We start from the raw sequence: 23,049 nt of genomic DNA on the forward strand, positions 1-23,049 counted from the left end.
ACTAATACTATTACTAGAACAGTGAAACATAGAATGAGTCAGTTCATACATGAGTCAATAACAAACAAACAATACATGCTAGACAGGGAGAGAACACACAATACAGCTAGCACATACATATACTAGAACATTACTACATTTATGTGAGCCACTTAACGGGGCATGACACTACCTGTCATGACCGTTTTGTATCCAGAATCTCCTTAAGTGGGGAGCGTATGAGTTTGTGTATAGATCTATACTGGATTGACTATCCTACACCTTGCTGCTCGCTACAGTGGGACTTGCAAGTCTACGGGTGCCAAACGTCATTTCTTACGACGTCTTACATCGTCGTTTTTCTATGAGTCGCTAGCAGGATACAGGTCGATCACATGGTACTTTAAATAACAATTGGTTTAAAGTAGTTGGTACAGCATTAGTTACTTAATACAACACTACAGTACTATTTCATTTTCCCATTACATTTACTTTGTGATATTCACACAATAAACAATAATGTAAAAACTATATTTTTGGTTAATGATAGTCAGATTTGGGAAAATACACACTCTTACAAGAGACACACACATATACTAGATTCCTTGGTAGAAGGCTACTCTTAGTAGGAAACATAGGGTTTTCTAGGGGAGTTCAAACAATTACAAACTTATACAATTACAAGACTTACAAACACTTTCATACAAATACATACACAAATATACTTATGATCTCACCAGCTTTAAAGCTGATAAACTCTTTCAAAATAACTTGTATTCTCAGGTCACCAGTAGATAGGTACCGGTGCCAGGTTTTGAGAAGATGGAGCTCATTCAAGACTCATCTTTTATTTTGATGTATATTATATTTTGGTGTCTATATAACTTGACAGAACACACTTGTATGAAATTATATTATTAATGCAATGGATGATGTTGTTGTTTGTTTACTACTTTGCATTGTTGTGATACTGAAAAATGACGTCCTCCACCCCCGAACGTTTCCGCCGTTCCGGTTTTGGGGTGTGACAAGGGATGCTATAATCATAATCGAATTTGAGAATGCAAATATCACAATTGCTATCTCCTTAAAATCTACTTAGTGAAAGCATTTACTCACAATCATTTTCATGAATTGGAGAGAAACCTTATGACACTTAGATTTTATGGTGTATGTGTTCCAATCCATGTCAATTTGTCATAACCATAATCACAAGACAAGGTTAGTGACAAATCCAAACTCGTATGGACTGAACTTGTTCAATCTTAATATATCGCCTCCTGGTAGCTCAAGGGCCTACCATTGCTTCCAGGTTGTTATGAAAACAATTGAGAACTCACAAAACTCACATGCATGGTCAACTTTAACTGGAATGGGTACAGGAAGAAGAATATGTCAACACGATAGGTTACAAACCTCAAGTCGTGCGCTAGTGATTAACAATAGGTTTATTCTTGATTAGTTCTTGAAGCTTTCAAGATCTTTACGACTCCCACTGACCTCTTGACATATAAGATTCCCTTGTCAAGAAACCTTACTTGACAAACAAATATTCAAGAGTTAGTGCGGCTTCTTATCAAGACAAACACTTCACATAATTGGTCTTAGTTGGTCTTTGTCTTATCCAAGACATCACAACTTACCAATTTCAAATGAAACATTTTACTCTTTATTTGATAAGTGTTATAAACCTTTCTTAAGATTATGTCACTCAAGGAACAATCTTGGAGTATGAATCTAAGACTTGATTTTTGGAACGAAGTATGATTCAGCTTTTGATTTAACCATTTCAACAATTCCCGATTCCTCTTATTAGCCACACAAATGCAATAAGCTATCCTTAGAGGATCAATTGTGACATGGTTCCATAATCATAAGGATGATCATAAAACACGATACTCAAGTACTCTCCCTTCTTTTCAGATTGGAGAAACTTTTATCTTTCTGCCTATTTGATTCTTCTTATTCGTTTTGCTATACATTGAAATTTTTTCAATGATCCAGAATTACACTTAATCTCGTAAGTATAACCATATTTACTAAACTTTTAGTAATAATAACGAATAGTCTTATCGTTCTTTATGGTGGACCTGACCGACGCACAACCAAGTGTACCCGATCCCCTAGTCCTTCACTTGACTCACATATACATGTGAACAAGGAATTACTCTTAATTTCCCAAAGATGAAGGTTCTCATTGATCATACAATACAAGTTGCATGATTCCAAGTTTCTATCCAATTGTGACTTGGGTGATGATAATCTCCTTATTTGGTAAATTTAGACACTACCACAAAGGAAAGAATCAAATCCATATCGCTAAAAATAGAAACATACAAACATCAATTTTTATAAATGCCATTGCAAGGAAATATAAATAAGATAAAACTAAAATTCTTTCTTTATTTATAAAACGCAGAAAATCTTGTCCTTACAATGCAAGTACATATGAAAACTATGTCGCTACACATTTCTAAGCAATCTATGATAACTCCTAAGCAGCAGCTCAAAATTCTGAACATCGAACTATGCGATCGAAATCCATCTCTTCGCGATCAGAATCAGCTTACTCTTCTTTCAAGCTTCATTTCTCTTCTTTGATCCTACAAAACATCAAAAATTCAATCTTATCATATCATGTATTAAGAATCAATAAATGGGAATTTAGTAGAGTTAGATAGTGGACTTACCTGAAGTAGAACCATACAATTTGATTCTACCATCTCTTAGATCTCTTAGGTAGTAAGGACAGTTTCGCTTCCAATGTCCCTTTTCTTGGCAATTGAAACAAGTGGACTCGTTTTCATTTGCACATGGAACTATCTCAGAACTGGCTTTTCTCTTATGGTCAAATCTTTTGACCATAGCTAATTCCCTTCCCATAGGAGAAGGGATTTTTTCTAGACTATCTATGTCATTGCCGATGTCCATGGCAGCTTCGGAAGTAGATCTTCCAATCAAATTTGCTTGTCCAGGGCGCCAAATCATTTCTGATTCAGCAGCAATTAGAAAATAGGTAAGATCAATAAGGGACATGTCACGGTCTGTCATATAGTAATCTTTAATGAACTGACCATATGACTTAGGAAGTGATTGAATAACCAAGTCAACAACCAACTTCCTTGACACAACGACTCCTAACATTCCCAGCCTGTCAATGTGTGACTTCATCTCCAAGACATGTGCACACACATACCTTCCATCTTGGTGTTTGCTAGCCAATAGGGTTTGAGTGACCTTGAAATTTTCAAGTCTTTGACCTTGTGGGTTAGGGATAATTATTGGAGGAGGTGGAGGAAGTGAAATATGATTTCCGTAAACATCATCTTCATGAGGAAAGCTTTTTCCATAAGATTTGGGAAGACCATAGTTGTCTGACCTAGACATCAATAATAGGAGAAATTCAAGTTAGTTGATTTAAGTCCTTAATATAACACTCAAAATGAAATAGTAAGGCTAGGACCCAACATAATATTCTACAATTCGGAAGAGGGATGCCGTAATCCAATTGTAAAATATTTGAAGGTAGGTAAATGACGATTTACCAATTTCCACCATGAAAAATGAAATTGAATTTTAGGTTTTAAATGAATTGAAATTCCTAGATTCTTTGAGATTCATTGAAATTTTCAATGGCATGTTTAAATCTCGATTATGCCCTTCAAGTTTGTGACCGGGATGCCGAGGATCACAAACAAGGTGTGAATAACCATACAAATTAGCTTGGTACATTTAATGTTACAAATCACCCAATCAATGTGCCGGTTAACCACACACGCTCCATTGATCAATGATTAACATCAAGCTACCCATTGCCACCCTTCATTAGTCCCATATTAGTGTGGCGGTTAACCACACACGCTCCACTAATGACTAATAAGGTGCAATGTGCAATTTCATGGGTTAGCACCTATCCTACCTGTTCGGCTAACGACCCTCCACCAGTCAAGGAAGGGGTGGGTGAGAGTGGACACCCAATAAACCACCATTTTATAGGCAGTAACCTTATACCGCCTTATAGACCGTCTTCGTGAATGAGGCTTACTAACGGTAAGACTGACCTTTTAGTTGGCCAATCTTAGAAAGACTTAGAAAGATGGCACCCTCAGCATCGTCGAACAGGTAAAAATCATGATCCATTCTAACAATTTCAACATGCATGATTGTGAACCATACTTAGAAAGACTTAATGACACATGTGCTGCCATCCTTTCAGACTACAACAAGGCTCTAGATGAAAAGAATATAGCGTCCCAAGAGCTATATGATGTGAGAGGAAGACTTCAGGATAAGAGATTTAAGGTTGCAATGCTAGAAAAATATTTGTTGTTAGAAAAGGATGCTAGGATGTTGAATGAAACTTAGTTAGATATTGCTTTAAATCAAAGGGATTTAGCCCAGAAAGAAATTATACGTCTGAATCAATTAATAGAAAAGCTTTTTAATGAATCTGAAGCACTTAAAAGCTTAGTTAACAGTGGAACTATGGACAACACACCTATAATTGGGAATGGTCCAATGGGTACTCAACCAATGAGGACTTAACTCCCCGATTCAATGTTGATCGACCATATGTCGCACCAGATCGTGAGTTTCAGTATCCGGTTAATGATAAAACATTTCCTAAAGACATAAGATGCCACCTCGGTCGACTTCATAAACTGAGTAGTAATTCTGTTATCGAGGAAATTCTTCCTGAATCCTCGGATTATCCAAATGATCAAATACCCATCAATGGCACAAATTGTCCCAATTCTCAGTCTTCTTCGGATGTAGATGAATAAATTATTGTAGAAGGACCAGAAGCAGTAGAAAATTGTTCATCCTTGCCTTCCATAAAATGTCCCAATAGTGAAAAATCTTTGACATACTTTGCGGTTATCCAGTCACCCGCACTGCAGACCGCAGTCAAAAGCACAGTGTCCATTCAACACATCCTTCACGAATTACCAATTGAAAGTTCTAAATATGGTCAATGTTCACAATGTCCTGAACTCTCTAGTTCAGATGACTCAAGTCCACGTTTTTCAAAACAGTCAAAGGTTTTCAAGAAACCACAGTTGAACATTTCTGACTGCGATTTTGCAAAAACTCAAGCAAAGTTGGCTTTCAAAGAGGAACTCAGGTCCCGAGGTAAAAAGCGGGATACTGAATGCAAAAACATTTTAAAAAATGCCAAGGTTTCAAGACAAAAGAACTTAGAAAAACCCACTACTGCGAAAAATCTTTCAAAATACACGACACTCAAAGGATCAGACAAAAAGGAATGTACTGTGCCAAAAACCTTTACAAACACTCCTGCAAAACCTCAAAAGAAAGTCACGTCTTTTCAAAGATATTCTTTTCAAAAATATTCCTTAAACGATCCAAAGTGGAAAGGTATTTTACCAACTCCTGAACCATCCAAATCACTTCAATCAGTTGTTAGGTTAAAACCTATGAGTAATTCACGTGCAATTTTTTTTTCAAATTCCAAAGGTACTACAGCCAAACACCACTCACGAACCGGACACAAGCCTCGAACTACATCCTTCGGACCGTTGACCAAATATGGTGTTTGGGTAAACGAGAAAAATCTCTCTTTTGGATTCTATCCACTGAAAATGTTATGTCTCATCCAACCTTGTAACATCCCAAAAGTTACCAAACACCTAGGACTAGGTCTACAAACTGACACAAAAACTGTTCCTACAACTCACGTGCATGCATCTAGTAAGAAAGTCTCTCATGTGACTCCGGGTTCCAAACTCGTTTGGGTGCCCAAACTAACCGTTTAATTTTTCAGGCAATGTGCTAGGAGGAACAAGAAGATCTGAAGAGGAGTGGTTAATTGATAGTTCCTGCTCCTTACACATGACCGGGAGGTTAGAATACCTTCACGACTTTAGGCCTATCTGTAACAGTGGACATGTCACATTCGGGAACAACACCAATGGAATCATCAGGGGTTACGGTGTATTGACCACGAGAAATATCTCAATTCAAAAGATAGCTTACGTGGTAGGTCTCAAGCATAACTTGATTAGTGTAGGACAACTATGTAAAGGTGGGTATAGGGTTGAATTTGATAATGAATATTGCTACATAATGACGAGTGATAGAAGCACCTTCTTGATCAAATCCAAATCCGAAGGAACAATGTATCCCTTGGATGTCTCACTGATCATTGGTAAACCGTAGTTGTGTTTTCTATGCAAAGCAGTATCCGAAGTTAGCTGGTTATGGCACCGCAAGCTAGCTCATCTGAACTTCCGGTATATCAACAACCTGGTCCCCGAAGAACTGGTCCGTGGTCTCCTCATTCTAAAGTACAACAATGATATTCTTTGCCCAGCTTGTGAGTACGGAAAGAAAATAAAGGGAAGCCATCAACTGGTTATTGATTCATCAATTTCTGAACCATTAGAGCTACTTCACATTGATCTCTGCGGTCCATCTACCATAACAAGTCTTTATCACAAAAAATACATTCTGGTTATAGTTGATGACTTCACACGTTTCACTTGGGTGTTCTTCCTAAGACGCAAATCAGACACACCACAGGTCATGATCAACTTCATAAAGGAAATAGAGCTTCAAATCAAGTTACCAGTTCGAAGAATAAGAAGTGACAATGGAACCGAATTTACTAATCATCTATTGAATAGCTTCTTGGTTTCAAAGGGCATCAGTCACAACTTTTTAGCTCCTTACATAGCGCGGCAAAATAGAGTAGTAGAGCGAAGAAACCATACATTGGTCGAAGAAGCTAGATCAATGTTAAACTTTGCCAACCTTGCTTTATAATTTTGGGCCGAAGCAGTGGCAACTACTTGCTTTGTTCAAAACCGAAGCATCATTTGCAAGGGTCTTAACAAGACTCCATATTAAGGTCTTAACAACCGTAAACCCAATGTCAGATTCTTCCATAGTTTTGGATGCAGATGTTTTGTGATCAACAACAAGGATCACCTTAACAAATTTGCACCTAAATCACATGAAGGTATTTTTCTTGGCTACTCAACCAATAAAGTGGCCTACCGGGTTCTCATTAGACGCACAAGACTGATAGTAGAAAGCTTTGATGTCAAATTTGATGACTATTATGTCCGCAACACTGCTCCGTCAAGTGAAACAAAAGCAATCCTGAAAAGTGATATCCCAGCCTCTTCGGGGTCCCTTAAACATAGTTGAAATCAACTATGATGATGTTTTTGACCCTGCAGAGATTGCTCATCTCCCCGAAATACTGGTGTCTCCGGTAGCTCAACAACAACAAACTGAAGTATCTGGTCCAACCTTATCTAAATATTTGTCACTCAATACTTCCACCTTGCCGGTTGAGGGGGAAAGTTCAACTCCGGTTCCTGTGACAACCATCGAGGTTCTAGTACTAGATGATGCCGCTTCAATGTCTAACCGCAGAATCAATATCCAATCAAATGCTTCTTCAGACTCTGAGGATGAAGAGGTTGAGAACATAGACACAAGATCAGATCCAAGGGTTATCACTCACTCATCAATCCAGGGGGAACCATCTATAATTCATGGGGAAATCCCATCCTCAATTCTGGGGGAACCTCCATCAACTGTTGCTGTTCAAATTCCCACAGTCCAAGATAATTCTACAGGTTGCTCCCAAGTCGAGAGGGAACTACCTTCTCCTACCGTAGAGTCATCTGACGTTGAAGATATTCCCTCCACCGCAGCTGCTGATCACCAACAAACTCGTCTTCACATCTGGACGAAGGATCACCCACCAGGTCAAATTATTGGAAACCCATCCGTAGGTATACAAGCTCGATCCTCTAGTGATTTAACGGATCACTGCCACTATGCAGCTTTCATGTCCTCAGTCGAGCCTCAGACCATAAAAGAAGCACTCATGGAACCCGACTGGATCACTGCAATGCAAGAGGAGTTAGCTGAGTTTGAAAGGAACAAAGTACGGAAACTAGTACCGAAGCGAAAAGGTCACACGATTGTTGGTACTAGATGGGTATACAAAAACAAGCTTGATGATTCTGGTGCGGTTTTATGAAACAAAGCATGGCTAGTAGGTAAGGGCTACAACCAACTTGAAGGCGTTGATTATGATGAAACCTATGCTCCCGTATCCAGAATGGAAGCAATACACATTTTCTTAACATATACGACAGACAAGAATATCAAAGTACATCAAATGGATGTTATAACTGCCTTATTGAACGGAGAACTAAAAGAAGTTTACTTGCAACAAACTCCAGGCTTCGAGAGTCAAGAATTTCCAAATCACTGCTACAAGCTAGAAAAAGCAGTACATGGTCTTAAACAAGCGCCAAGGGCATGGTATGAGACTCTTTCTGAGTTTATTGTCACGTCTGGATACAAAAGAGGTGTGATTGATCCCACTTTGTTTAGAAGAGTAAATGGTAATCACTTAATGCTCGTCCAAATATATGTGAATGATATCATTTTTGGATCCACAGATCAGGGTATGGTGAATGACTTTGCAAAGCTCATGACAAGTAAATTCCAACTAAGGATGAATAGAGAGATTAACTTCTTTCTAGGACTTCAAGTGAAACAAGTCCCTCAAGGGATATTATTCATCAAGAGAAATATACCTCTGAGCTGCTGAAGAAATTCTCAATGGATAATTGTTCCTAATCCAAGGTCCTAATGGCCTTCGGATACAAGATTTCAGTGATCCTACCGGAGAATCAGTTGACCACAAAAATTATCGTGGAATGATTGGGTCATTGATGTAGCTCACCGCTAGCAAACATGATATTTTCTTTGCAACAGCCTTATGTGCTAGGTACCAAGCGGATCCCAAAGTATTTCACTTGACCGCAATCAAGAAAATTCTTATATATTTAAAGGGAAGTAAAGCGTTAGGCCTCTGATACCCCACATGAAATGACTTCAGCCTTCAAGCTTTCACGGATTCGGATAATGCTGGATATAGATTAGATCGAAAAAGTACTTTAGGTGGATGCCAATTTTTAGGAGGAAGACTAGTCAGCTGGTCTTCAAGGAAGCAAAGTTGTGTCTCATTGTCTACCGTAGAAGCTGAGTATGTGGCCGCAACCATTTGATGTTCCCAAGTTCTATGGATGAAGACTCAACTCATGGATTACAGATACAGAATGTTGCAGGTACCAATTTACTGTGATTCAGAGAGTGCTATAGCAATTTCTCATAATCCTATTCACCATTCAAAGATGAAGCACATTGAACTATGGTACCACTTCATGAAGGGTCACATCCTCAAAGGTAACATCGAACTAATTTTTGTTCCCACTCACGAGGAAATAGCAGATATTTTTACCAAGGCACTTGATGCTACAAAACTAAATAGCTTTTTGGAAATCCTAGAAATGATGAATCCAGACCCTCAATTCTTTTTGAATTGATAAGTACCACAGACCACATCTGGTCTCGAAGTGTGAAGGAATTGCTTCTTTTCTTTTCAAAGTAAAACTCTTGAAGTATTCTCCTCACTGCGGTTCTAAAATAATATATTCATCATATATCTTTTCAATATGCTCAGTATACCGCAATCATATATGATCTATATATTCCTCGGGTCCTTTATTTCTTTCATTTCTAACTTCTTGTCAAGTGTTCCTTCAGTTTGCGCTACCGCAATCAAACAACATTCCACCGCAGTCACCTGAATTCATCCGTAGTTTCAACAAATGACACCGCAGTCATCCGAACTCAACCGCAGTTTCAATAAATGATTCCTCAATTAGTCATGTCTCACGACCGTTTAATGTCAAATCCATTTCAACTTCTACTTTTTCCACAACGGATAAAAACCCTCACCACACGATTTACCGGCGTGTGATCATGGACCTGGCATGCATTTAATGCTCCGTATTTCAAGGAAATTAATTTGATTTTCTTTTTTTATTTGTGGATGATAATGGTAAAAACCCAAAGGTTTTTATCTTTAACAGTTGTGAATAAATAAATTACAATAAGATTTCAAATCCAGAGGTATAAAAAACCCCCAATTTCTCCCAAGATTGTTTTACACTTTCTAAACCCTTAAAGACAATCTTCATCTTCTTCAACCTCTTGCTCAAACTCATTCCTGCAAGTTCCAAAAATAAAAAAACTTTTATTGCAAACATGGTGAAAGCGGGTATCTCCAAGAAACAATCAAAGGCTTCTGGGTCTGCTCGTCCCACTGGCTCAAACACTACTATCAAAGACCAATCACCGTCCATAACCTCAAGCAACTTCAGAGCGAGTTTAGAAGATCATCCGTTGTACAACGATGCAATCAGACTGATAATCAAGTTTCTCCCAAAGCATCCACACTATGGTGTCTTGAACTCGTTCACTAAAGTAGTTCCTCTACCAACTTTGTTCAAGTGCGCCTTTTCTGCATTCGGTCCAAGTCACAATCTTCAAGAAGTGCATCTCAACCTTGTTGATGACTCACTGGCTGTTCTAACCAAAGCCAAGTTCCTAGCAGCAATCAATCTTAGGGTTCTTCCCCCGGCAAAGCTCTACTCACCAAGTCTCAACGATGTAATTTCAACCCTGTACCAGATGGGTTACCAGAAGAAGTTAAAGGGAATTGGTGAATTCAAGAAGAATCAACTCCCGACGGTGTGGCAGTTCGTGTGTTACTTTGTGATTAGAAGTCTCTCCGGCACGACAGGTGGCACTGATAATATTGATATCAAACTGTCAGATATTGTGTGGAGCTTTTTCACTGGTAATGCGGTCAATTAGTGACAAATTCTATGGGGTGATTTATTGCAATACATTCCAAAGGAGGCTCCTCGAGAAGATGCAACCGAGCTCACTTTTGCTCGATTCTGGTCTCTATGCATCTCGGATCTACATATGGATGTGAAGCTCGACATGGGTGATGACACGATGTTATTTGTTACTCGTGATCTAAAAAGGTACACTCCCTCAAAAGATCAAACAACTCTTGGACCACTTAGGAGATTACCCAGCTATATTTTGGAGTCGCTTGGACTCACAAATCTTGAGGTAGCTGACCACATCATGACTACGAGTGGAATTGACCCATACCACTCTTCCCTGCCTAGAGCAAGTCTGACTACCGCAACCCAAGATCCACCTAGTACCGAAGTCCATCCTACCGCAACACAATTCCCTCCTACCACAGACCAGATTGCTCAACCCAAATTCAAAAGGGTCAAGCAAACTGTGAATTCAAAAAAAGCTCCCCATAACACCATAAAAAAGAGTGGCGTTCCGTCTAGGAAACGTAAGATCAAGACCGCAGAAACCTCTGTTGCGGTTCATCACTCTCCATCAAAATCTCAGGATTCCCCAGTGAACGTTGATGTAGATACTCATCATGAGTCTTCAGACTCAGGTGATGTATTCAGGCGAAAGAAACTGAAATTGACCCCAAGTCAAAGCCAAATGGGCACCACAACTCATATCGCAGTCTCTCAAATGACTCCGGTAGTCCTTGGAGCTACCGCAGGCTCACCCGTTCATACCCCATCTGACCACTCAGATACAATAAGTGTATCTATTTCATCCCACCATGGAGACACACCGCCAGTCGGATCCCAAGTGGATCCCATTGGTTTGAGTCGCCCTAAGATCTCCAGCGCATCACACTTACACTTGTTTGAGCTTGAGGAGTTGAACTCCATTTTTATTCGTGTCGCAAAAACACTTCAAACACCAGTCGCACTACAAGGAAATTCTTCCACCTTAGCCAAATATGAGTCGAGGCCAAACTTAACGTAAGGTCAAAGAAACCGAGGAAGCTCAGGAAATCCTATTCCACCAACATTTCAATCAAGTGGTCTAGGCGTCGGGAGCACAATTGTGCAAGGAACCACGAACCTGAGGGACACCTCGATGCGTTTTAAAGGAATTGACGATGTTTGTTCAGAAGATTCTTGGTCTCGGTACCGTCCAAGTACTGAGTCCAAAATCAGAAAATTTCAAGCTTTTCAGAAAGCAGTCCAAGCAAGAAGGGCACAACAGAAACAACAACAAGAACAGAAAGATGAAGCTCTTCAAACAGTGGCAAAGTACTGGGCAGACTCATTCAACAAAGCCAAAACTGTTCACGATATTTTGCAGATTCAAGAATAGGTGTCTCAAATGGAAGCAACAATGTAAAAATCTTCAAGGTGGTGATGGTCCATCAAAGCCTCCCCCAACTATTGAAGATCATGACTCCAACGATGATGGAACCACAGTTGAAATAAGCTCCGGTCCAATGTTTGAACTTGATGACATTGATATTGATGACATGCATCAGCCTCCCAACTCAGACGAATTTTTGATGGTTTTTGATGATGAAGAATCCAGTGGATCCCAACACTCCACTTAAAAACCTAAGGCAGAGAAGAAGAAGAAGTTGGCTGTCACAAGAAAGGAATTTCTATCTCTCCAATCGAAAGTCGACCAAATCTTGGCCGCAGTCACCACCAGCCAACCAATGAACTCAGAGACAACTACCCCGCAGTCTCTAGCTGAAAGGGTAGAAAGACTTGAAACAAGAGAACGACTAGCCGCAGAACGCATACTTCTAAAATTTGAAATGGGAATTCGAGCTTTGTATAATAGCCGCACTGCTAATCACAAGGAGTTTATGGCAGCTGCTGATAACCTCATCAAAGAGGTAACTACTTTGAAAGATGAATTTAAGACTTCCCTTGAAAAACAAGCAGCCCATTCGAAACAACTGGTAGAAGAAACACACAACGCTTATGAATCTACCATTGCAGTTTCCAATCAACAATCAACAACTTGATGCATTCTCTTTCTGCCAATCCACATACCGCTGACATCCTCAGACTCACCAAGGAAATTCATCAGCACCTTTTCAACACTGAAATTCCCAACAATCTCCAAGTCTCCGAATTAATAAAGTCTTAGTTCACCACAACCTTCTCCAAGATCGATGGCCTCAGACAATGGTTTGAGGAGCAAAAAATTGTTTCTTCCTCAAAAGTGGGAAGTATGTCCCCTCTACATTCTCACCCACATCTTCATCAAATCCATTCACATCTATCTTCCCCAAGAATCCCACTTCATAATCCAATTCATTCAAGGATCCCAAATCCGCAACCATATCCAAGGCAAACTCCTCCAAGACAACCAACTCCGGTGCCTTCTACAAAACAACCTCCACCCCAACAGGATACGCAACAATCCTCTGATGAAACTCCCCCGCAGTTCAAAAATTTGGAACCCTATATGTTCTCGGGTCATTCAAGTGACTCTCCAGCCACTCAGCAAAAGAAAAAAGATTGGAGGGCAGCGAAGTTCGCTGAACAGATATAGAAAGAGCGTGGTTTTGATACAACCATGGATGAAACTTTAATCAATTCTTGGGTCAATCCCACCAGAAAAATTATTGACGATGATTATCGACCCATCCTAACCTATGTTGAACCTCCATCGGATGGATATTGGGATATTCCTGTCTCACCCAACTCTAAATTCTTCCCAGTCTTCGAGCCTTTTGATCTAAGTCTTCCTGAGGATCAAAGACACCCTCTCGAGTTTGAACATTTAATGCAGTTTCATGCTAAGCATGGAACTGCCTTCGAAAACTTCTGGTCGAATGACAAACCATCAGCAGTGAAGATTACAAAGTGAGGAATTTTATGAGACTGATTTTGTTCAGTATATACTCACAAGGATAAGTGCTGACTACATAAGGATGCAGGCTGACTTTCCCTGCATGAATCCTGAATAAGTGTTTCTTATTGCTAGAGTCTTCCAAGTCAAATCTGAAAAGCACCCAAAGATGAAGATTGCTTATGAGAAAGCTTGTGAGTTTCTTAAGGCACTGCTTTGTGACTTCGGAAAGATAGATGCGGATATTCACCTTGTGCTTACCAAGAAATTTAAATTTTGCAGCTCTTGTGCCCGCACCAAGCTTTACTGAAGGCTACCAAGAAATGTCTCTTGGTGCGACCAACTTCCCTGAGTTAGGAGTTGTGTTCAAGAAAGCCAACAGTGGCATCAAATACTTCATTCCTGTTACTGTAATGCATAGATTGACCCGAAAGCAACTAGAAGTGACTCTGACTTCGGTGCAAAGGTCCAAAAACACAACAGATGAAGTAAATTTTGAGATAACAAGAAGAATCAGCTGGCTAGGTGAAGTGACGAAGTTCTGCTGGATCCTCATCAAAATTTTCAATCTTGATAAGTGAAGAAGAAAGTTGTAGAGGTCACTTTGGGGGAAAATGTTGTTACATAAAGTGACCCTCTAAACTTATCCGCAATCATAATTCTATCTACCGCAATCAGTCTTGCCACCACATCGAATGTTTGTTTACCACAATTGAAGACTTTGTTTTGAACCGCAACTATCTCTACCGCAATGAAGAGTTGTTGGTTACATCAACTAACTTTGAGTGTTAGCATTTTATTGTCTGGTGAACCTTGCGTGGTCACTTAGAGTCAGTAGTTTATTATGGTTAATTCAAGATGTAACTTTATGGAACTCTATAAATAGAGTCCCCATCTTTATGAATTTTACACATGTCTTTATCACTCCTTCTTATTATATATCTTATCGATCTTTCTGAACTCTCACTCTGAAATACTAATATAACTTTCTCATATCTCTATCTTATTATCTTCGAAGATCCTCTTCACCTTAAAACTGATCAAGCATACTAACTTGAGTTTGATTGGAAACCTCGTTATGAACCAGTTTGGTGTATACTTGATATAACTTGTTGTCATTTACATTTCCTTTACTTTTCAGCACTTTATAATGCCGCAACTAACTATCTAACAAATCTAACTTATTATTGTTGAGATTTTATGATCCTTTGAGATTAATTTATTCCACAACTATAATCTTGTACTAATGTTTGTTCAAGTGTTTATCCCAAAGTTTTTCTCTCAACACATCAGATACCTCAGGCTCTTGTGATCCGTGTAAATAGTATAACGGCCCCATAGAGGTAATGTCGCCAAATCTTAAGGGCGAAAACCACAGCCCCCAGCTCCAAAGCATGCGTTGGATAGTTCGCCTCATGAGGTTTCAGCTGCTTAGAAGCGTAAGCGATCATGCAGCCCCTATGCATTAAAACTGCACCCAAACCCGTGATCGACGCATCACAATAAACCACAAAGTCCTCAACACCTCCCGACAGGGTTAAAATCAACAGCTCACATAATCTCTGCCTCAGGGTCTCACAAGTTGTTTACTGCTCAGGCCCCCAGCAAAAAGTGACCATCTTCTTTGTCATATGAGTCAAAGGAATGACTATCTTGGAGAAATCCTGGATGAATCTCCGATAGTAACATGCTAAACAAAGGAAACTACGAATCTCAGATGGAGACGTCGGAACCTCCCACCATATCACGGCCTCGACAATGGGCGGATTGACCAGAATACCATTCTAGTTGAAAAGGTGCCCCAGAAAATGCACCTCGTGTAACCAGAACTCATGCTTGGAGAACTTTGTGAAAAGTCTCTACCTTCTCAAAGTCTCCAGCACCTCCATAAAGTGCTCTTCGTGCTGCTCCTGGGTCATGGAATAGACCAAGATATCATCGATAAAAAAAATCATAGACCGATCCAGCATCAGCCTGCATAAACGATTCATGAGATCCATGAACGTAGCTTGAGCATTTGTGAGCCTGAAGGGCATCACCACAAACTCGTAAGGAACATAACGAGTCCGGAAGGCCATCTTCTCCACATCCTCATATATAACCCTCGTCTGATGATAACCCGAATGCAAATCAATCTTGGAAAACCAAGATGCACCCTGAAGCTGGTTGAATAGATCATCAATCCTCGGGAGTGGATAATAGTTCTTCACCCTTACCTTGTTCAACTCCCGGTAATCAATGCACATACAATGAGCCCATCCTTCTTCTTCACAAACAAGATCGGTGCTCCCCATGGCAAACTGTTCGGTCGAATGAATTCCTTGGCTAACAGATCATGTAGCTATGTAGACAACTCTTGCATCTCAGGAGGAGCAAACCGATACGCTGCTTTGGCTATCAGAGCCACACCTGGAAGCATATCAATCCTAAAATAAACCTACTTCTTCGGAGGTAACCATGGAAAATCCTCTGGAAACACATCCAGATACTCCCGCACAATCGGAACATCATCCACAATCTCCTTAACCTTATCCCGGGTATCCAGAACATAGGCGACAAATCTGGAAAAACCCTGCTGAATATAGCGTCTGGTCCTCGTTGCTGATCAAAAAATTGGCCCATGTTGAGCTCTCTCTCCCTGAACCACTAACTCTCCCCCACTTGGGGTTTGAATCCAAACTTGCTGCCGCTCATAATCGATCGCCACCCCATTAGGGCTCAGTCAATCCATACCCACAATAACCTTGTTCCTATGTAAAGGAATGGGAACCAAATCAATTAGATACTACTCGCTGAACATCTGCAAAATACAACCCCGATGAACCCTTGCTACCCGGAAAGATCGATCATCTGTAATCTCAACATCTAAAGGACAATCCAGCTCTCCTGGAGCTCCAGCAAACCTCTTGCTAAACGCAAGCGATACAAAGGATCGGGTAGCCCCTGAATCAAACAATACCAAAGCATAAATACCGTTCACGAGGAACAATCCTAAAATAAAGCACATGAGTATAAGAAAGAAATTCAATATAAATAAAGAGATAAGGAGAAGATACATACCCGTCACCACATTTGGTGCCGTGCGAGCGTCCTCGGCCGTCAACTGAAAAGCTATGCTCTTCAGCACAGGTGCATCCACCTTGCCCTGGAGGCCATCAGTGATCTGCAGAGTCACAAGAGTGGGTGCTGACACCGACCCTGCAGCAGTCAAACTCGGAGAATGGGCATTCTTGTGGTCCCTATGATTGCAATGAAAGCAAATCAGATCAGATCCTGGGGTGGTGGTGGTGGTAGCAGAAAAATCCCTGCTAAAATGACACGTCCGGCCGCACTTGAAGCTGCCCGAACCACCCACCCTACACGGTCCCTCGTGCATATTACCGTACTTCCCACAGTGGCTCCGACCCTGCTAGCCTCTCGATCTCGAATCCTGAACCTTGGGCCTCTTTTGCCAACCCCCCTGAAACCTGAGCGTGATCCGACTTCCTCTTCCTCTGCATCTCGATATCAATATCTATCTTTCTCCCTCTCTCTCTCTCTCTCTCTCTCTCTCTCTCTCTAGCTCTCGCTATCATATCCTGAAGTGTCTTACAATTGGATCGGCTCACAAATTTCTGGATATCACTCCTCAACATTTCATTGTACCTCGCCTTCTTCATCTCCTCATCCGCCACATACTGCGGAACCAAAAGTGCCCCCTCACGAACCATCGTGGTGATCTTAGCCACTGATATTGCCATATTTATACACATTTTTAGTCAATATTTGAATACATTTTTATTAATATTTTGTATATTTTCAAAGATATATGATACTTATAAGATTAAATTGTTTTTTGTAGCCAAAAGGAGCAATCTTGAAGAATAAGGACTAAAAGCGACAAGAAGTGGAACATTGGAGGTTTGAAGAATTAATACAAGAACATCCCTGCGAAAAGCTCAAATCACGACGTGGTCTGCTCTTACACGACAGGAGTGGGTGTTTCTAGAGGATAAGTGCACGGGAAGTCAGAGTCCTTGTCCGATAAGGATTCATCAGAAATCATGACGTGAAATACTAATTCACGCCGTGAAATGCAATAATTTCGAAAATTATATAAAGCCCTTAGCACTTACGATTTTGAGAGTTATGGAGAGACTTGGAGGGTTTAGAGAACGGTTTCTGGAGAAAAACAAGTAAGAGAAACCTAGTCCAAGCATTGAAGGAAGGAGGATTTATTGAAGGTTTAAAGATTGAAGACTATAATCATCACTATAGTTTGGTACATTCAATTATGTCTTTAATTACTGTATCTGAGTTTATTTTATCAGCCATGCGTAACAAAATCTAGCTGCTTCTGTTTAGCTAGATGAAGCTTCAAGTTCATGGATTATTTTATTAATTATGGATTTTACTAGTTGGTTATTTGCTAGTGTTTGATTGTTAATACCTAGCATACTAATATTTGATACTTAAATTGCTTGAATTCATGTTCTATGTAGCTTAGTGAATATTAAATTGCATGAACTTGGCACCTAGCAATTTAGCGACCATTAATTTGCTACAGCTAGGATCAAAAAAATCTTAGATAAGTAATTGAAGTGATTAAATTCAGCTGTGCCGGAGAACATAAATTGTGACCATAATTGTGTTTATTTAATAAATCTTACATAGCTCCATTCATAATTCATAACCGATTATGTGTTTGATTATGTGTGACCATGCATACTTTTACATGAATTAGTGAAATATTAGTACATTTGGACTAAAATTACTAATAATATAATAATTGGTAACCAACGTTAATTATCTATAACTAGTAGCTAACCATAGAGGAGAAGTGGATTCGAACTAAACATAAGTGTTTTTAGTCATTGATTGAATTTTATTAGTTAAGTGCTTAAGTTTGTCTGAACTTGCAAAATCTGATAAAAACCCAATTAACTCTTGCTTGTTTTAGATTAGTCTTTAGTAATTAGATTATTTAATTAAATTTGTTCCCTGTGATCGATACCCGATTGTTTGTGCTATACTATTTGCAAAAAGGTACATTGCCTTAGTTGAGTTGCTAGTTAGATAGTAGGTAAAATTAGGTGTAATAATATTTCGACATCAAGTTTTTGGCGCCGTCGCCAGGGAACGACTATTTAGTTAAAATTTATTTGCTTTAGGTTAATCGATTCGTTTTGTGCGGTAAAACCTGCAAAAAGTTAATTTTGAGCATTAGTTTTTTTAGAACTGAATTCACGACGTGAGCCTTAAGCTCACGATGTGAGCTCGGTTTTCTTACGTTTGTTTTCGTTTTTCTGTTTCATTTTAGTTTTTCTGTAACATCGCGTCGTGGTATCTCTTGCCACATCGTGGTGAACGTTAAGTAGGACTTTTAAGCAATTTTTGTTCAATTTTATCTTTTTACTTTTGTTTTTGTTGCATTAGTACATGACTCGGGGATCCAATACGCCTTTGATACCACCGCTTGAAGATCCAGAGTCATCCCTTCGTAAAATGTGACAAACCGAAATTTTTTATCTTGTAAAGTCAATTCAATCAACCAGAAGTCAGACTTATTTCTAATGCCTTTTAGCCTTTTTAAGGGTCATTCTAATGAGCTCTAAGCCTAGTACACTCAAGGGTTGAGTGTTAGGGAGTATTAACTCGAGATCAGAAGGCTGCACCCGAACCAGAGAACCAAACACTTGAGGTTCACGGCCGCAAACCTAGTTCACGGCCGTGAACTCTCTTCTAGCCGTGATCTTTCCCCATTATGTATAGATTTCCCTCATTTCTTCATCATTCTTCACAATCCCAACTCAAGAACTTCCATTCTCTCTCAAGTATCATCAAGAATTACTTCCATTTCTCGTCCAAATCGTAAGTGATTCTTCCATTTGTTCCTTGATATCCTTCTTGATCTAGTACAACCCTATGATTTCATCCATGAATTTCACCACTTTTGTTTAGATCTTCAAGATCATCATCTTTCACCAAGAACACCAATAACACACACTTGTTCTTGGTGGCCGTGAACTCCCAAGGGATCCCAAATCGTAAGTGTTTCATCATTTATCTTGTTATTCTTAAAAGACTACTAGATCCTAGCCTTGATTTTTCATAATTCATCACCATCTTCATGAGCTTGAGGTATTCATGACCGTGAACCCTTCATAGGGCCGTGAACAGTTCATGAATTCATACATGGCCGTGAACACACCATGTGTTCTATGGCTGTGAACACTTTCCTTTGGCCGTAAACTCCCTTCGATCAATCACATGTGATTTTCACACTTCATTTCAAGTGTTTCCTAGTCCCTAAGGTAGTTTCCTTGCATCCTAGGTTGTTTCCCAAACTCCTTTGTAGTTAGATTTCCTAATTACATGCATATATGTATTAATATATGTCATTTAGGACTCGTTTGTGTCTTGAACTTCATTCGTGGAACTTCTCATCCTTACGCGAATCTTCAATTGAATCACCCACATAAGGTGAGTTCATACCCCTATAATCAATCTTTTAAATGTTTTAAATGCTTTTACAAGGGGGGGGGGGGGAATACAAGTTGAACACAATGATAGTTGTGTAAATGTTATCTATGATAAACATCATTTTAAAGGATTGCTTATGTGTTTATAAGTGATCAAATAATTTCAAAAACTCTTTTAAAGTTATGTTACTTTATTGTTTATAAAACTCTGTTTTTAAAAGTACAATCATAACTCAGTTGACAATCGAGTCTTTTCTTCAAATCAGATACAATTCAAGTAAACACACTAGTAAACTATAATAGGTATAGTTTAGGGTTTCAATTCATACTATAACTAGTTCAGGGAGGAACATACTATAACTAATACAGGGAGGAACATACTATAACAAGTTCAGGGAGGAACATACTATAACAAGTTCACAGCTTAGCAATATACTTGTTAAGTCGCGTTTTGTAACCAAAGTCTCGTGGAGGGAGAGCATGAGTTTGTGTATAGATCTATACGGGATTGAAACCCCACACCTTGCTGCTAGCTACAGTGGGACTTGCAAGTCTACGGGTGACAAATGTCACATCAGTTTCGTCGCCAGTAGGTCGTCGTGTTAAACACGTGTCATATCAGTATGGTTATAACCTAATCACATTTTAACCTTAATTAACAAACTGGTTTTAAGGTAGTTAGTGGTCAGTAGTTACTTTATACAACACTACTGTACACTTTCATTTTCCCATTACATTCTTATTGTGATATTCTCACATAAAAGGTAATGCAAACTATTAAAGATAGTCTTAAACTTGGGAAAACTTACATCATAACAAAAGACAAACAGAACAGTAGAGTCTTAGTACATTTAGTTAGAAGGGGGCCTATAATGCTAACTTTATGATTCCTCGGTAGATACATCAGGGATATATATTAATCGGGTCCGGTAGACAGTAGAATGTGTGCTTTTCGCTTCATTTCATGTTCCTTGTTTGGTTGTGGGCTTAGAGCAGATTCACCCAGTCTACTATCTAATCGATCTTAGCTATATATATATATATATATATATATATATATATATATATATATATATATATATATATATATATATATATATATATATATATATATATATATGTATATATATATATATATATATATATATATATTGTATACACCAAGTAATCATAAGGAGTACCAAGTATGGGTCAGGTCATACTATACAAATTCAATACACCGTTTTCTAGTACAAAAACATACTTTTCAGATAGAACATTTAGTAGGCTAAACTAGAAACTTACCAGTAAAGGGTTTAATTCATTTTATTAAACTAGTATAACTTAAAGGACCTTAGTGGTTAATTCTATATTACCTTAGTTTATACATCAGAGTTATATATAATTAATATCTGATAGGTAGTTGGATGTGTGTTTTCCGCCTTATTTCCTGTTCCTTTTTTGGTTGTGGGCTTAGGGTAGATTCACACAATTAACTACCCGTTCGATATTAGATTATATATAGCTAGTATAAACTAAGTGATTATAGAAGGAACTATTGTGGTTACCATTTTTACTAAAGGAAATAAGGGTTTTTATTAAAGAATGTTTTCATCAAATATAAAGGAACTATTATAGTTAAGTCCGTGAGTACCAAATGAATACGCCAGGGTTATATACAACGAAGATCTAACAAACAATGGGATGTGTGACTTCCACCTCATTTCCTGTTCCTTGTTTGGTTGTGCGCTTAGGGCAGATTCACACAATCGATTGTCTGTTTACTCTGGGTTTTATATAACTTGTATCCATTTAGTACTCATAGAAGGGATTGTAGAGCCATTTTTACTTATCTTTCATCATATCAGAAGATATAGGATTTTCTGGAGGAACATGCGAACTTTTCTAAAAGAACTTACAACTTACTTTACATCACTAAAATACTTATGAACTCACCAGCTTAAATGCTGATCTATTCTTTCAAAATAACTTGTATTCTTAGGAAACTAGTAGACAGGTACGCACACTGGGATTCAAAAGATGGAGCATAGTAGCTTCATGTCTTGTTTTGTTATTTACTTTTGGAGTCTAACTTTTGTATATCACATACTTTGTAAACACTTTAATATTAATGAAATGGTTGTGTGTTACTTTGATTACTATGATACATGTGTTGTGATACTAAACATGACGTCCTCCGCCACCGAACGTTTCCGCCGTTCCGGTTTGGGGGTGTGACATAAAAAGACGGATAAGAACGTAGGAGAAACCCAACCACCAAAGAAGTCACCTTTCAAAGATCTTAAATCAGTTTTCGAAAAGAATAAAGGGTAGAACGTGGGTGAATAGAGCAATTCCTCAAATAACGAAAGCAAGTTTGAAAGCTTTGAGCAAAATCCTAATCTTCACGAATCCGAAAACGAGTCCGAACCTGAATTCGAATTAGAAGAGAGCGAACCCGAAAACGAGACAAAATACGAGATGGAGAATATTACCAACATGTCCATGGAGGCATACAAGAAAAGAATCTGAGAGGACACCGGTCCCGGTCTAGTGCAGCCTGCAATTCCCACTACCGCAACATTCGAGCTCAAGGGACATATTCTTTCCGCGCTTAAGGAAGTCCCATTTTTCGGGAAGGATCATGAGGATGCTACAAGAATCTTGATGAAGTCAATGACATAGCTTATTACTTCAACATCTCAAATGTCCCAAGAGAGAAGGTACTACTATGAATGCTTCCAGTTACCTTCAAGGGAGCTGCTAAGGACTGGTTGAAGGCACTTCCACCCGGTGCAATTACTACTTGGGCACAAATACGTGAAAAATTCTTAGGACCTTTTTGCCCACCTTCTAAAGTTGCTAAACTCAACAAATCCATAGAAAACTTTGAGCAACAACCGGGTGAGTCACTCTACGAAGCATGAGAGCGCTACAAAGGATTGATAAGAAATTGTCCCCAAAACGATTTGAATGGGCCACAAGAAGTATCAATCTTCTATGATGGGGTAAACGCGATGATAAGGCAACTCCTTGATTCTCAAGGACCTTTAACAATGAA

At 39.0% G+C, this 23,049-nt stretch overlaps 1 non-coding gene across 1 annotated transcript; it reads right to left on the reverse strand.

Annotated features, from left to right (window-relative positions):
* Positions 1 to 22,852: 22,852 nt before the first annotated feature.
* LOC145161787 (small nucleolar RNA R71) lies at positions 22,853 to 22,959 on the reverse strand. The gene has a single exon (XR_013738661.1). It is a non-coding gene; the product is annotated as a small nucleolar RNA R71 (small nucleolar RNA).
* Between the last annotated feature and the right edge of the window lie 90 nt (positions 22,960 to 23,049).

Source organism: Lactuca virosa, chromosome 2 (genome assembly GCF_052849685.1).
Source record: "Lactuca virosa cultivar CGN04683 chromosome 2, Lactuca_virosa_CGN04683_v6, whole genome shotgun sequence".
Classification (NCBI taxonomy): domain Eukaryota; kingdom Viridiplantae; phylum Streptophyta; class Magnoliopsida; order Asterales; family Asteraceae; genus Lactuca; species Lactuca virosa.